Raw genomic sequence first — 17783 nt, 5'->3', positions numbered from 1 at the left:
GAGGGAGTGATCCTGAGGAATAGGGGGAAGGAAGAGGTGTGTGGTTCATCGTCCCTGGTAAGAAGAAACACCAGAAAGCTTAATGATTTGTTTTTGTAGTCATATTAAAATGAAGAATCCTTTAATCCAAAAGCCAAAACGGCTCTGTCAGATATGTCACATGTCTTTAAACATGAGCTGGCTGGACCACCCTCCCCATATCATGGTCAGCATCTGCCATTTGGCCCCAAAGTCACATCTTGGATCTTGGGTGATTATGCACACTTGATGTTTCCTAGGGATGATTGTTAAAACTATTTTGGGTCAAAACAGACCAAATGTCGAAACATGTTGACAAGGCCCCAAACCTTCTGGAGAGCAATAGTAGCACCAACACAGTTCTTTCCTCATGACCTACACTCTGAAAGGAAACCATAACTGACACCTTAGATGTTTATTACAGGCTCTATTGAGGTCCATTTTTTCACATACTTCTGTGGAATTTCCAAGAATTTGTGCAGCCTGTAAAATCATAGGAATTCTCTTCTGGGTGCTTCACCTCAGCTTCATCACACAAGAGGCCATTCTAGGTTTTTTGTTTCTACTTCTTGCAGATTATTTTATGTCTAGCCATGTAGAAATTCAAATATCTCTTAAAGAGGCAATCTGTATGGACTTCTAAGCAGAGACTTCGGTTCAATGCTAACTGCTTTCAAATTGCAAATGATGTGAAAGGTTCCCCTAACAAATGACTGATTCGATGGAACATGTCAGCTTTATGTTCCTTAAAAACGAAAAAGTCCTCCAAGCTTTTCCAAGGCCAAGTGCACCCTGCACCTTTACAGCATGTGGGACATGAACCTGTTCAATATGTTTAAAGGGAAAACAATTGAATGTAAGTTGACAAGAGGAGAAGAACATCTACAAAGGGGAGATGAGCACAGAGAGAAATCAGTCAGAACCTCAGAGAAGGAGCTGTGCTGGGCGTTACAGTGTGTAAATGTTAACTAGCTCTTCCTCTGACATTATGAATCTGCTATGATTTGGAGAGACAGTAGGGCAAAATGGACAGAAAGCTTATTCTAGCATAACATTCTTCTTATTCCGTATAGCAAGGGGCTTATTATCAAAGTTTATTTCTTCTCAAAGTAGTTTTTATATGGCCAATTGGTTTTGTTCTGCCCCATGGCTCCAGCCTGACTCTTAACCTTACCCTGCTACCTGGCACTCAGGAACCAGGAGAGAGAATGGATGGTCCCAGCAAATAATAGTGAGTTAATTCCAGTAAAACGATTCAAAGAAGAGTCTTGTAAAAATGGGTCTATAGAGGATTCATCTTTACGTGAGAAAAGTATCATACATAGGATAGGTGTTTGTTCCCCATGTTTTCCAAAGACAAATGGCACAATGGGGCTATTGACAGACAATGCTGAACTCAGCCTCTTATTGAGGGCAGGGTCAGGGAAGTGAGATATTTGTAAAGAGGAGAAAGAAGATTGTACTGTCTAAGCCTGTTGACTGCTCCTTTCTCCTTACAGAGCTATAAGTTGGTGCCCTTTGCCAGGGTTGGTGTCTGCAGAGAGTTTCACGGGGCCAGGGAGCTTCCAAGGGAAGGAAGCAAGGAGCGCTGCTTAGACTCAACCAGGCAAGAGACATGATGAGGTATTGAGGATCTCCATTTTTCGTTCTAGTGCATCCTGCATTAGAGAGCTGACAGGGACTTGGGATAGAAGGCCAAGGTGGGAATCAAGTATAAATTTGACTCAAAATTTGCCTATGCAAAACATCTTAGGAATGGGCTATCTATCTGCTTAATGCAAGACAACCCATCCCATGTAATTAGGAGATGGAACACTGATAAATGAGCACCCCTACCATATGGGAACTCCAAAAGTACTCCTAAATTTGAATTCCCTCCCTTCCACCCTCACTGAGACTTGGCCCCGGGAAAATAGCAAGGTGCAAAGGTGTTGACTCTAGGCAGTTAACAAGTCCACTAGTGTTTCTACATTACTCACTCTTAGTCACCAGGCATTCACTGAGGGTCCACTGTGAGCATGAACAAGACTAAGGGCTATTAGTTTATGTCATTCCCTGATGTGCCTGCCCTCTTCAACTGCTCCTTCTCCAACGTCTATGTCATGTTCTTGTAGCTCCTGAGAATGCAACTGGGTTGGGTACTAACAAAGAAGGCCAGAATGAGCTCAAGGGTATTGCATTATTGCTGGAAGAGTGTTCCCATTAATAAAAGCAGGCATTGTGTAATGTCATTCACATATTACTGTACACAAGATGATGCAATGTAATACTGGCCCTCAGTTCACCCGGAGCTTAATGGGAGAAATGAGACTAATCATTCCAAGTCCTTGCATTTTTACCATTGAGAATCATAAAATATTAGAGCTGGAAGGGACTTTAGAGAATATCTCACCCAATCTTCTTTGTTTTACTAATGGGGAATCTGAGGCTTATGTTAGTCTTCATTGAATCTACCAACTGGAATCTGTCCAAAGTGCCTGTTTCTACTTACAAACGCAACGTTTGGAAACAGATTGGGTCCTGTGCCATCTGCTACCACCCTTGGTAGACTGGAAGACTAAGAATCTAGAATAGTTCCAAGCTGTCTAATGTACTTCATCTTGCTTCATTATTAGTATCCTGGTTCTAGAAATTCTCTGCCTGAGGGTAGAGTGATGTGGGATAAAGGTAGGAAAAATAAAAATAATTCTTGTTTTCTTATAATTTCATCTGGCTCGTCACTGCATCAAGGTGAACTTTTTAATCTTAGATCTCAGATCTCTGGGGCATGGGCCCAGCCCTCCATGTTTGATACAGAGCTATGAAGGCTGTCCAGCTTTGGTAGCAATCTCAAAAGCATGTTTGTGTTGGACCATTTTAAAAATGACATAGTCTTCATTGGAGCTTGCACCTGTGTGTTTGTGTGTCTTCTGCCACATCTCCTTAATAGGGGAGAAGGGTAGGCATAGTCTACCATTTAGAATGAGTTCAGGCTACATAGTCTATACAGCATCAAGGCATGAATGATGTCGTTCTCAAGCCACTTTTTGCCTGAGGTATTTGTATAATTGTGGAATGGGTTACAAGAAGCTTCCTTAAGAATTATTTTTGGCTTTAGTGGGCTTTTTTCAATGGAAACATATTTGGCTTTGTGTGAATTGGCCTAACAGAAAAGTCATAGACAACATCATTTTTCTCTAGGAAAACTTTTAAATAAAGAGTACTAGAAATATCTTGGGTATACAGAGTCAAACAAATCTATTGACCCAGGGTAGGCCATCACAAGTGACTTGTAGTCAAAGACACATTTGCCCAGGATCAGATGCTTAGCAGGTCTCCTGAGAATGGCAGAAGAGAGACTAGAAATTAGCAGAGCTTGCTTCTGTTTTTGAGAAGGGCCCCTCTATGTTTATATAATACAAAGCTTTGGAAATAGAAAACCCTGGCCAGAAAGCTAGAGGCCAAGAGAAGAAATAGAAATTAAATGAAATGCTTCCTCTTGCCTCCCCCTCAGTCCTGTAAAAATAGACAGAGACTTCCTTTTCTACTTACAGATGGGGAGAGTGCTGCTTTGCAGTTAGAGCTGAGTTGTGAGGTTGAGGCAAGCTGGGTGAGTGTTGACAGCTCTGAATTATAGTCTCCCTGAATTTAAACCCTGTCCCCAAGAGGGTCTTTGGATCGGGAAATAGCATGACCTCCTGGGCCACGCAAAGAGTAGGAGGCACTTGACAACGCTGGAACATCATTTTTTGGCAAGCCACAGAATTTAGCTAGACTCTTCTCCTACTTGCCAGAAGTTGGGTATTGAAACTCATCTTTGCCGCTCACCATAGAAAGTAAAGAGTATTAGAACGGTCTTTTGAAGGGTCTAAAGGTTCAAGAGAAAAGAATGCAGTTTTACTTCATTCGTTCATTTACTTAGTAAATATTTATTCAACTCCTGCCACTCCTAATCTGTGCAATTTGCCCTGTTTGTAGAGAATGGAATACGAAATGATCAAGTCTTGGCCCTCCACAATGTTTCATACTAGTCAGGGAGATAAGACTGAGCCACAAATGATAATTTTTTAAAAAGTGGAATGTGACAAGCTCCTTTAGAAAAACAGGAACAAAGTTATAGGAATTCAGAGTTGAAAAAGATCTGGCTGAGCTGGGGAGAGCAGGGAAGGCTTCATGGTGGAGGTGGCAGCTGGAATAGTGAAGACAAGCATTCTAGGTGGTGAACAGCGTGTGCGAAGGCCAAAAAGCATGGAAATATGTTTGGAAAATAGTGAGTCTTCTAGTTGGAGGTAATGTAGAGGATGAGATCAAGTAATAGGAGTTAAGGCTGAATGGAAGGTTTTAAATGCCAGGCGACTGTCAGGCAGGAGTGCAATGAAGAACCACTGCAGAAATGAACCTTGCTGTAGAAAAATTTATCTGGCAGATGAGTTTAGCGGTGAAAGACAGGAAGGAAGAGGTGATTCAGGAAGCTATTACAACAGTGCAGACCACAGAAAATGAAAGCTCACATAGGGTGTGGGGGGTGGGGTGGTGTGATAGGTTGAGAGAGAAGCAGTAGGAACAGAATGAGGAGGCAGAGACAGCAAACACTGCGGCACTAAAATGGTAACTGATTAGACGTGGGGCAGTGAGGCAGAGCAAACTGTCAAAGATGGCTTTGAGGGTTTTCAACTGGGGTGTAATCCCCCCTCATGATGATCATACCATTTCTATCTAGGGAGGAAGGCTTAAGAGAAAACTGATTGCTATGAGGTATTTGTCCAGGGCTCATAGCTGGCAAAAATAATGATCCCCAAAGAAAGAATTCAATGATATGTGAGAAGTAGCCTCAGAGAGTGTAGGACTACACTGTGAGGGGGCTTTCCTGAGGGTGACAGGTACAGAGAGTGTACAGGCAAAGACCTGCCTGCAGAGAACTTACAGTTGGAGAGACAAGACAAGAACAATACAAAGACATAACACCAAACACTACAAGAAAGAATGTAATTAACAACTCAATCCTGTAGTCCAGACTGTGAGTTATATAGACATTTAGAAGCAAGGGAGAGCAATGAAGGGGGCCAGGTGTCTTGGGGAAAATGGTACATGAGGTGCTGTTATGGTCGGGATTTGGAAGAGAGAGAGGCAGGGGAGGAAAGCACGTGAAGGCAGCGTGCTGGGAGGGGACAGTCATGTTTAAGAGGGAGCGAAGAGATCAAACTGGACATTTCTTCTCCAGGAATTTAGAAAAGTTCCCAAAGTCAGTCGTCTGGGAGATCTGAAGTGTGCACGAGAAAAGAGGCATCAGCTCAGTGCGGTACTTGGACTAGTGGTGAACATTTGCATAGCCACAGCGGAAACACTGACCACAGATTACTAATTGAACAATGTTATAATATGGCTGTTTTAGGGTGATGGGAGAAGGAAAGTTGGATGTGTGTTTATAAAATAGCAAAGTTCCTATCTTCTTTGGCAGAAAACCAATAAATTTTAATGCTTAAAATTAATACATCAAGAAATAGCATTGTAAGCCTATTATTTACAAATACAGCAGTGCCTAGGAGAGGAAAGAGCTGACTGAGTTGAGGTGGTTGCCTCTCGGGAGCAAAACGATGGGTTGAAGTGGGGCAGAGGACTGCTAATTTTTTAATTTTTTTGAGGAAGATTAGCCCTGAGCTAACATCTGCAGCCAATCCTCTTCTTTTTGCTGAGGAAGACTGGCCCTAAGCTAACATCCGTGCTCATCTTCCTCTTCTTTATAGGTGGGACGCCTGCCACGGCATGGCTTGATGAGCTGTACGTAGGTCCACACCTGGGATCCGGCTGGCAAACCCCAGGCTGCTGAAGCAGAAGGTGCAAACTTTACCCGGGGTGCCACTGGGCTGGCCCCCAGGAGGACTGCTAATTTTAATTATACTATGTGAATTTAAAAACTAGACAAGTATAGTGATACAGTTTTTGACAAAAAGGAAAATTTACATTTAAAATACCTGATACTTATTCTGGGGAGTAGTCCAGCGGGTGATGATGTCAGTGGCTAAGCAACAGAGGACACTTGGATTTATTTTGCTGCCTTCGATGGGGACCCCAGGGTGGCTTTCTGGGAAGGCTACAAGGTTGTGTCTCAGCCAGGCGGCTCCCTATGTTCTCTTTTTCCACCTTCCTGCTGGCCCCCAAACTCAGCGTGCTGGTGTTCTTTCCTGTTTCCTGCTGCCTTGACCTTCCATTTGGGGTTCTCCCCTCTGCCTGCTCCAGGGTAGCATGGGAGCCGTGTGTGTTTCCAGCTCCTTGATCCATTGATGACCCTGAGGAAAGAAGCCCCAAAACACTTTTCTTTTTATCTCATTGTAAATTGTTACCAAGAAACAGCAAGGTGCTAATAAAAATCATAAATGTGAGAAAATGATGAAGTTGAATCCATCTTAGAGAGTCCTTTCATTCATGGTCTGGGACTATGATTCCTAATTCTCTAGTTTGTTCCTAATTCTCTGGCCTGGACTTGATTGCTCTATTTTTTATTCCAGATGTTCTATGCAGTCAGGAAAAAAAGATCCTGAACAGAACAGTAAGTGTCACAAGTGGATGATTTGCATTTCTGGGGATTCCTAAAATCGGGGAAACCTATTTAAGGCAATGCTGGTTCTACAAAAGAATCTTCCCTCTCCAGACTGAAAACAATTGTCAGAGTTCTGGGTTTATTTTGAACATAGCCTCCTCCAGTTTCTTTCTTCCCCTCTCCTCAACTCTCCTCCAAAAAGGAGAAACAAAGCTCTTTAACCTCTCCAGATTTGGGAGAAGACGATAACAAGGGTACACCAAAGGCCATACTTGGAAATTCATATCCAGCTCTGCACCTTTATTTTGGAGTGTGGTCAGAGCTGTATATCAGTCCAGGGAGGAAGTCTGCCAAAATCGTTTCAGCAGATCCTGGTCATCACCATTCCCCGAAAGCTCCTTCCTTTAAAAAGTCCCTGCTTTCAGTGCTAAGCTTCTGCTGAGAAAAGCAAAGGATTTTTTTCTCCCCCTCTTCCTTCTGCTTGCAGCAACACAGCTCCAAGTCCCTGCTCTGGGGCATTGGAGTTTACAAAGGACCTTTGTCTCAGGCGGAGCAGTCAGAAATGGGGCCTCTGATAGGCTGGCTTGTTATTGATCGAAAGCCCCAGGCACTCAGGTGGCCAAATTTCTTTATCTGGCTTTTTCGTAGCCAACATTCAGTGATAAATGGGACATAAATATTCAGCAATAACTAATAAAAGCCCACACTTCTTTCTCAGTCTTTGGGAGCCCCCACTTCTGAATGGTATCCACCTTTATCTCAGAGACGTGCCAATAGTTTAGGAACCAAACTGTTGTTGGAGCTCAGGCCTTACCCAGGGGCGTTTCTCCAGCTCTGGTGTGTCATCCTCACGGCCAATGGAAGGTTGATGGGATTAGGACATAGTTTTCTCACCTGTCCTGGGATGATGAACATTTTGCTTTGTTTTCGTTTCTGGTTCTCCCGCAGAGTGAGCCAAGGAGCTAGGCCAAAGGGTCCCAGCAGAACAGTCAGCCCCAAGAGGCCTGCACCCCTGCAAAGGGAGTGAATGTGTAGGGAACAGGGGTAGCAAAAGGGGCAAGATGTTCTGGCTAGTTAGGCAGACCCTTCCTTCCTGTATCTTTTTCATCTTTTGAGGCTGGTTCTGGCAGCACCCAGAGGAGAACAGTGGGAGCAGAGCAAAACAGTGGACACTTCTAGAAATAGCCTCACTGATTTCTGGCTGCTACATATCCAGTCACTATGCATGTCAGTGGAGAAAGCCTGAGGACGAAGCTTCAGGGACTGGAGTGAACTGCAGCCTGGACTCTGGCCACCAGCAGCTCCACCCTACTGTGAAGGCCACTGAGGCATGGAATGAGAAAGAGAGACGAAGAATCTCCCCAGCAGCGCTTCTTCCAAAATGTGGATCCACAGGTCATTGAATACCTCTCTGGTTTTCTCCCTGGGCCATTCCGTCAGGCTCTTCGGGCTGGGCCAACACGCTCTGGGATAATTTAATGATGACTCAGTTCATTTTGACCTCTGAGGCTGTCTCCACAGAAGAGAAGAAGCATTTACACACAATATTCCTTCAATATTATTTTTTCCTAGTCTTGGCTGATTATTAGATGGCTCCTTTCTTTTCTGGCCACATTTGGAGCCCTTCAATGTGGGGCCTGTCAGATGCTGGTTTTCGGTGGACTTTATTAATTGTGATCCCCTCAGGAGCATTCTGAATGAGTTATATACATAAATCAGTGGGTCCAGTTCCTGAAATGTAGTGAGAAATAAATGAAATTCTAGCTACTTATTATTCTCACTATTATTTGTGTGCTTAATATATGCTTTTTGGGTAGATGGACAGACAGACGGTTGGAAGGAGGAGCGTTCTCTGTGGCTTCAATAAGCAGACATTGCAGTGAATTACAAAAGCACTTCCCCAACAATGTGGGCTGCCAGGTCTCCAAATTGGAAGTAGAAGTGGGGGATTCCCATGTTTTAAAAACTCTGCTCCACTCTCAACTTTGCTCCAGTCTTCACTGGGCTACTTGAGGTTTGTCCCAGGAGCTGATATCTGACTCTCCCTGACGCTGTTTTCTAGAGTGAAAGCCCAACATTTGTTGATAGACTATCCCCAACAGCAATGTTATTTCTAGGATAACCTTTATCTTGATGGCTGCTGTCTAACATAAACAGAGAAGAGAAAATAAAAGAACACCATTTCTACACAAAGCAGTGGAGAAATAAACAAATATGGGACTAGTAGCCACGCTGGAGGGGTGTTTTTGCACGCACAATTACCTGCCTCAGCTGTTGGCCTGCTTCCTGGCTGCTTTTCTCTGCATTGCTTGACCTTTAGACTAATGCCATTAAAATACATTCCCAGTACCACATAAATGGTTTTCAATGGCCTGGCTGCTTAAGGAAAACTCATTGACATGCAGTGTACGGTTACTTATACATGCGAAAAAAGAGATTAAGAGTCCTTTTTGACATCAGCTTGCTAGGATCACAATTTGTTATGGCCCCTCTATAGATTAGTAACCTCCCTATGGATTGTTGGCCTCAAATGACATTATAGCATCTGGCATCTCCTTCTCTAGCTACCAGGTAAGGAGGTGTATCCATGGCTGAGAAATTCTCTGCCCTGGGTTCAGTCCTGGGCTTGTCGTTGAGTCACTGGTTGATGGAAAGAGTGACATTATATTCCTCTGCACTTCTATGCTTGCCTGGATTCATCTGTGTCTTTCACTATGTCCTTGATTTCCTTCGAATCTAGATACTGGAGTTGCATGCTTTAAGAACATGGAGTTCTTTTTTCCTCCATTAGCTTCTTCTACCATGCTCTCCCTAGAAAGGGAAACAAGGCTATAAACGCCATATGGATTCTGACCCTAAAAAATCAGAGAGAGGATCCAAATGGATAAGAATGCCCCTGTAGCATTTTGGTATTCACAGATTGATTCATCCATTCGTGTACATTTGAAATAACAAGCTCATCTCATTCATTTATTTTCATTTATGCTAAACATTAGGAGGAAAAAGAAATGAATACAAGACATATCCTTACTCCCTGAGGAGACAGGTCATTATTAGACATAACATAAAGAGCACGAGAAAGATATAAAGAATATGACTGTGGAGAGCTGGTCCTGTTCCACAGGAGATATGACGCTTGAACTGGGTCCTGAAACAAAGGAAAGGGTTTGGTGGGTAGGTGAGGTGGAGAAGGACATTTGCCCTAAAAGAACAGAGTCTGTCATATGTACATGCTGTTGAGGACCACTTCCTGCAGTCAGGGACTTGTTGCCAGAGATGGCACCTTGTGAACCTCAAAAACTGTCGGCCACATTCACTTCTTACAGAAGTCAGACCTTGAAAAGGGAGTAGAGCAAGTGGAGAATAAGCAGCACAAATGTGATGGGGAAATATGGTGTAACCAAAACAAGAAAAGAAGGGAAAATTATATAACATATAATATACAAATACTCTAAAGAGTAACCTATAATACATAATGTAATCTGTAATGTACAATAATATATGATCAATTCACAAATACTTCTACTTTTACATGTTATTATACTATATATCAGCTATTATATGTATATTACATATATATATATATGTGGACCCTGTTATCCAAACTCCTTTGTTGGCTGGCTTGCAATTGGGTTCAGCAACAGGAGGGACCCTGGAGAGCTGGAGAAGGAGGCCTCCGGATGTGTCTTTCTCACTCTTTTTCATCTTCTTTCCTCCACGACTATGGCTTCTGTCCTGGATACTGGTAGCACCATCCCCTCTCCTTAACCCCTCAGCCCTAGTCCTAGCAGAACAGCTTCTATTCTTTCTACTCCCTGGAAACCTCAACATCCCTTGTTTATTCCTTCCCTTAACCCTGCCCTCAATTATCCCACGTAAATCTCTTCATTTGAATTATCTGGGGGTGAATTCTGTTTTTTCGCTGTGATTTGCACTGATAGAATACACCACCCCTTTGTCTAAAAAATTATTGGCAAAATGGAGTGGGAAAGCCCACAGTGTCCAGATACCCTCTTCTTTTCATATCTGTAAACTTACTGGGAAATTATGCCTTAGAGAAAGTTGAGTTCTTACAGAGTTTGATCTTACTTTCTTCTCTTCTTCAATAGAATTAATAATAGAATTACGTTGTATAAGAGATGCATTATATTATTGCAACTCAATACCTCAAAACCAAATTTCTAACCTATACTTGGTCCTTGTGGATACTTCCACAAGTTTTCACCTTGATAGCAACCCCAAAACTGGGTTTACTACCATAAGATAGATGAATAATAAAGTGGGTAAGAGAGATCATATCTTCATTCTTGCAATTTTCTCATTCTACAAGGCTATTCTTGGCATAAGCAAGGTTGCAGAAGCCATTTCATCCAACCTCATACCAGTGGGTAAAGATAGATTCCATGCTGGGGGACATCTTGTTGCCAGTAGACCAGGATACCTTTAGTACCCCAAGTTACCTTTGTTCATCTGTTCTGGAACCTTGCTCTGCTAGGTGATAAGCCAATAATTATAGGAAATGAAGAAGGCTCATTGCTGTGAGTCTCCATTCTCACCTTCTGCTACCCTCTGCCTTGCTCACGAGGCTCTGGCCACAGTGTCTTCTCTGATCTCTGTCAGTCCAGAAGGCCCATCTCATGCCTTCATGTAGCTTTTGGCTTTGTCTGGGATGATCTTCCCTCTGCTTTTTTCTTGGCAAACTCTCTCCCATCCTTTAAGTCTGTGGGGATTGATGGGACCAAGTCTGGTTGCTCTTATGGTGCCTATACTATGCTTTCAGAATTACAATTAAATTAATTAGCAGAATTACAATTAAAGTGTTTAAATGTTAAAGTATTTCTTTGATGTCTGTTTCCCTATTAGACTGTAAGCTTCATGAAATCAGGGATTATGTTAGTTTTGTTCATCTTAGTTTCCCTAAAGCCTAGCACAGGGCCTAGTTACAGTAGGTATATAACAAACTTCATTGAACAATTAGTTGAATGTTGAACAAATTAATTTATCTGAGGAATTTACAATCAAAATGAGCAGTGAAACCATGTGCAGAATTTATTTAGTTATTTATTTCTAAGACATTTCAAACGTTGGAGTAAAAACTTCTATCATGGGCAATTCTAGGTTGGAGAGGATGTAGTGGTGCTTACAGAGTTCTTTGTCTAAACAAGTCTCCAAAGGTTATCAATCATTGAAAGAGGCCAAGAGCAATAGCTGCTTGTCTGTAATCTGTGGAAACTGGGGATATTCTTTTAGATAACCTTCTAAGCCCTAGATTTGGTAAAAGCGACTAGAGTGGGACATCATTATTGGCAGAGGTTCACCCCTCTCACCACCTTTTTATTCCCCCTTGTTTTCTCCTATCCTTCTTTGTTCCTTCTCTTTTTTTCCTTTCCTACCATTGGTATCCTGTGGCCCCATGAACATGGCTGGTTATGGTGGCCCAGTCTAAAAAGGACCTATTCCTCCTCTGGTGAAAGCAAGGAGTTCTTGCTAAAACTCATAACGTGGTTCTACTTTAGGTCACAGCTCTTGGCACAGGAGGGTGGCCATTTGAGCTGAGCGTGTAAGCAGAATAGAATAGTCAGACCACGGTTCTCCTGGACACCATCTTTCATCTTTCCTTCTGCTTCAAGGACTGCATCCAGTTTGCGGGCAGCCTGGGTTGATTCGATCCTGTCTCCTCTTTTCCATATTTTCAGCCATTCACAGAGGCTATTTCAGGCTCTCACCGTCTCCTTTCTGAATTATTGCAGTAGTCATCCAACTCATCTCCCAGACTTCAGGAGTTATATTTCCCAAAGCTTTGCTTCTATCCTACTGGCCAACTCAGAATTTGTGATGCCCCTTATTGCTCATATGACTTTCCAGTCTCTCAGCAAGCCTTCGAGAACCCTTTGCAAGCTGTCTTCAAAATCCCTTCATCTCTAACCCCATCCAACACTCCCCAAACACTCAGCGCTCCCGTTCCTTGAACTCTGATTTCCATCCCTGTGCCGCTCAGTTTTCCGTTTCTGTGGGCCACACCGCACACTGTGCTCTCATTGCTGAGAAGCTCGCCTTCCTCGAGCCTAGACAGCTGTCTTCTGAATACTTCTTCCTCATCCTCAGAGTCAGGACTCCATAGTCTCTGCTCTGCACTCTCAGGCAGGTTTACTTATAAGTCATTTACAGTTTGCCTTGTTTTGTAGTGAATTGTTTGCTTCTGCCACGGCCTATGAGCTCTGCAAAAGAAGAAACCATGTTTTATTTGTACAATCTCTATATGATCTTGATTTTCCAGGGCAGTGCCTTTTCTGTCTTATTGCTCCCCTGAGTACACACATGGCTATGTGACCATACATCTGTTCGGAAAACAGTCCTAGCTTTTATTCCTCTTCATATATCCCCATTATAAGAAAGTGCTCAGAAATTGTTGATTGTTAAATTGAATGAACTAGGTGACTCCTTAAGAAGCAGTGTTCCCCCTGTGGATCTATGATTCAATTAGGAAAAATATATTTATGTCTTGGATCAGCTTTGTTTTTCTCCAGATGTCCTGGCAGCTGGGGAAAGTTGGAAAGGAAAAAACACCTATCCATAAAGAATAATGGAGATTGAGGTTTGAGGTGAGGAAGAAGGAATTCAATGAATGAAATCAGAGCCATTAAACGTTTGAGGTGCCTGCCCTCCTGTTTGTTGTACCATTGTGTCAACACACAGCAACAGCTTCCTTTCTTTGCCAACAAGGACTTACAATATCTACTTTCATGCTGAAAAACAGCAGCTGTAGCACAACCTGAGAACAACACCGCTTCTGTATTGAGAGCCCAGTTCTTAAGTGCTCTAATCACTTCCAAGATAGCATCTCCCCAGTTCTCAGAATATCGCTTAGAGGGAAGGAGGAGGCTTGTATTGTTATCGACTCTATTTTGCATGCAGTAAAAACAAGGCAAGCTGAGGTTAAGTGATTTGTCCCTGGTCGAGTGTGAGTCAGAGACTGAGCCAGCAGGAGAAGCTTCTTCATTCCCAGGCCATTGTTCTATCCTCTTGGTATTGTCTTCAGGGTTTGGGAAGTCTACAGAAGTAGCTTGATCCAGAAGTGTTTACAATAGGGAGAATACATTATATTCTGGGTTGGGTGCCATATGATTGATGTAGAAAACAGAAATACAAATACAGAATTCTACCTGCTGTTCTTGTAACTGGTGGGGAAAACCCACAGAGAGAGTGTCAGTTGGGCTATCCTTAACTCCCAAAACACAAATGTTGGCCCTAGACCCCAAGAGTTCACATGTCACCCGTGTACGGGAAGTTGTATGTCTGTAGCCGTGTTTGCATTCCTCAGTAACCAGTATCTTTGCAGGACTTGGGTATGCAGGCACTCTGCTAGCCACTGGGGATGTGGTGTTGAACGTGACAGGTATTGTCCCTGGCTTCAAGGAGCATCCACTCTAGTGAGCTCACACACATTACAACAGGGAAAGAAACTAAAACGATAGTCCTGATGGATCAGTTGTCTTCTTTTAAGCAGGCCTGGCCCATGCATTAGAGAAGTTCCTGACCTTTTTTATTCCCTGTCACTTATCAGGACAGTCAAAACCTATTGCAGTCTGTCCTCAAAGTACCTTCCATCTCCATCCATCTCCAATAGTCCCTTCTCTCCTCCCACAAACACACAGTGTTCCAGCCCCATTGTACTCTGATTATAGTCCTGGGCCACTCAGTTTTACATTTCTGTGGCTTTGCAGAATTGAGCTGCGAGACACTTGGCCTCTCAGTTGGCAAAACTCAGACTAGAAGTGAGGGTGTGGGAAGGATGAAGTGTGAGAGGAGGCTGGGAGCTGTGTCGAGGGAGAGATTAGGCCGTTGATATGTTGGGCTGGTGAGCATGGGGGCTGTGAGTGAAGGGGTTGGGAGGATGGCTGTCGTGATGCCTGTTACTGTGGTTATGGCCTTTGTCTGACACTTTAGCTGGTGCAGTGGAAAGAGTACTGGATTAGGAGACTGGTGCCTGGGCTCCAGTCTTGCCTAGATCTTGGGGAAGTCGCAATATGTTTCTAACCTCATTTTTCTCTTTGGTCACATAAGCAGATAAGATTACAAGTTCTCTGAGGGCTTCAGAGTAGAACTGCACCTGTAGTTCTTCAACTTGATTTCATGCATATCAAATATATATGTATGTGTGTGTGCATCTGTGTGTGGAGGAGCACAGGGTAGTAGGAGAGGGAAGAGTGATTTTTTTTTTTGAGGAAGATTAGCCCTGAGCTAACTGCTGCCAGTCTTCTTCTTTTTGCTGAGGAAGACTGGCCCTGAGCTAACATCCGTGCCCATCTTCCTCTACTTTGTATGTGGGACACCTACCACAGCATGGCGTGCCAAGTGGTGCCATGTCTGCACCCGGGATCCAAACCGGCGAACCCCGGGCTGCCAAAAAGCAGAACGTGCGAACTTAACCACTGTGCCACCAGGCCAACCCTGGAAGAATGATTTTTAAAATTGGACCAGCCCTTGGGAACTACTGGTTTCTTCCAACTATGCATAAACAAGTCATAAAGTAGAGTTCTATATTCATATTTCTGTTTCTATATAAGTTATATTATACCCAATCCAAAACACAATGTATTCTCCCATTGCAAATAGTTCTGGATCAAGCAATTCTATACCCTTTCCAAACCTTGAAGGCTTTTCTCTGCTGCTTCCTTTCTGGGACCCCAATTTAACCAGAGGGGCAGTGCCACAATGTGCCAAACCCCCCAAGAGGCCTAAGTAGCTGCCCTCTGGGGAATGCCCAAGGCCCTTGTCATCCCGGACCTGGTTACAGAGCCCCATGAGCTTCCCCAAGGTGAGCCAGCACCGGCTTCCAGGTCACTTCATTAAATCTTGATTTTACTCATTGCTCATTTCTGGAGAGGGAGTTGATTTCCTGGGCTTTCACAGCTTTCAGGCACACACAGATTGAGTCTTCAGTTTTGTTCCTAAGATGCGAGACTATTTCACAACACCAGTGACCCAGCGCAGGCTGATTTCTACACCAAAGAGATGTGCTGCATGCTTGCCAGTGCCAGGTCCTTACAGCCAGTTGGGTAAGAATACCTTTTAGTGAGTCCTATGAACAATCGCTCGGGGGTTTCAATGGGCATTTTACAGAAACTCTCGCAGCCAATGTTTACATGTTTTCAGGTATTTAAAATCTACTCTTTCCAAATGGAGCAGATCTTTCCAGTTATTCTTTCCAATTGTGCCATTTATTTCTTTTAACCATTTTTAAAGCTATGTCTTAGGTAGTAGATCTGAACCAGGCAGAAAAGATCTGTCAAAAATAACTTGTCTTTGCATACTATTCAGAATTATGAAGGCAACTACCAGCAGGAACTAAAACCACACGTTTTTAAATGGTTGTTTCCAGAGAAAAGAACTGGGGATGTGTTTGGGAAAGAGTGAAAGAGAAGAGTGAAATACTGCTTTTTGCTGTAATACTCTGTCTTTTGAAATTCCTTTCTTCCATCTGAAAGTATTATTTTGATAATGATTAGAAAACAAATCAAACTAAAAAAAACAAACCAAAGAAAACTTACTGTCCAGTAAACGGTGAGACAGGGTTTAAGCTACTGAGGTTTCCAACTGTGGAGTCCCAGAAACCAAGTCATCCTTCTTTGGGCTCTGCCAGGGTCATTTCCGGAGCCAGAAAGGAATGACTCAGAAATGGTGCTGGTTTCGGCAGGACATCTTACCTTCAGGCCCAGAAATCTAAATCCCATCTAAGAATGTTGTTCACTTAGCTTTGTTTTTGCAGGCGGGGAGAGGAGAGTTGAGGGAATTGCACGTTTGATCCATGAAGAGGGCTTTGCCTTCTACATTTGTGCCAGTTTCCCTCTGTCGGTTGCCTTATGTAGAGGTGACAGCTCAGAAGCCGTGCTCCATGGGACCCTTGGTGCCTCACCTTTAAACACAGATTTCTGATCCTTGTGAACAAGTCTGGAATGAAATTTGCTTCAGAAGAAGAGCAAAATTGTTGGTCGATACAAAGTTTTGGGTTATATGTGGATGGCAATTTATTCATATCACCTCCAACCCTTTATTATCATATGGAGTTTTGAGGTCTGGGTGCCTTTTCTTACTGCCCAATAAGGAGTGCGAAGAAGAAGCCTCCTTGACTGGCAGCAGCTAACAGAAAGCGTTTTGGTCTTGGGTTCTTAATTGTTAGGGACTAGTATGCCAAGGTCGACTTTTTATTAGCATGTCCCTTTTCCTTTAGGACAAAGTTTTAAAACAGTCTAGCCAAAAGTCTTCCCATTGCTGGTTCAAAAGATGACTTGTGTTTGAGTTTGGCCAATGAACATGACAATGTCAACGACAAGAGCCATTTCCAAGGGAAAGAGCTGTTCTTTGAGAGGCAGTGTCTGAGGGTGTCAAGGCTGAGAGGCAGCTTCTTCTCCGGGACTATTTGGATTTTTTGTTCCTGAGCCAAAAAAACATTCTTTAGCATTGGCTGACAAAATGGGTTTCAGAACAGGAGTTTCTAAAGCTGCAGTGAAAACTTTAATTATGCAGGTCCTGTCAAAACCCATCTGCTTAATTCGACTGTTTCTGGGTAGGTACTTTCTATTTTTCCAGCAGTATTACTTGATGACTCTCTGATAGGAATATGAAATTAGCTTTCTTCATAGGCAAGCTTTATTCTTTATTCTTCTCAGCATTAGAAATATTTGTGTTAGGTTGAGGTGTCTTCCTAGAGTTTATTTGCTTTATAGCTGATTTGATGGAGAGACCCAAGTGACTTTTAGAGCTGAGAGGTAGAAGGTGTCATTTAAGGAAATGCTGCTGGAGGTTTCAATGTGATAATGACTTCGTGAACGACTAGTGCCCGTGACTTACAAGGAAAGCTTTTCTATAATTTCTAAGGGGAGAGGGATCAAAAGTTGTTTTGGTTTGTACAAGATCCAGATACCTGACATGTTCGTGAGCACATCCGTCATTTTAACTATTTCAATGTGCCTCATCTGAACAGCTGGGAACTCTTATATTAGGCAATATTTACATTTATGATGAGCATTCATGGACTCGTTTTTGGGGAGGGTTTGGGGGAAGGGTTTGGTGGTTGCTAAATACATAAATATTAACTGTGCCAGCATCTAGGATTTTTCAGCTTAAATATCAGACAGTGAGCCTTATGCAAGCAACTGACTTAGTGAAACTGTTTGTTATTTTAGGGTGCTTGCCTGGATAATAAGCTATAGGACAAAGACAGAATTTTCAAAATCAGTGATGTCCC

Source organism: Equus caballus, chromosome 1, assembly GCF_041296265.1.
Source record: "Equus caballus isolate H_3958 breed thoroughbred chromosome 1, TB-T2T, whole genome shotgun sequence".
NCBI classification, from domain to species: Eukaryota; Metazoa; Chordata; class Mammalia; order Perissodactyla; family Equidae; genus Equus; species Equus caballus.
Note: the sequence above shows the minus strand (reverse complement) of the source record.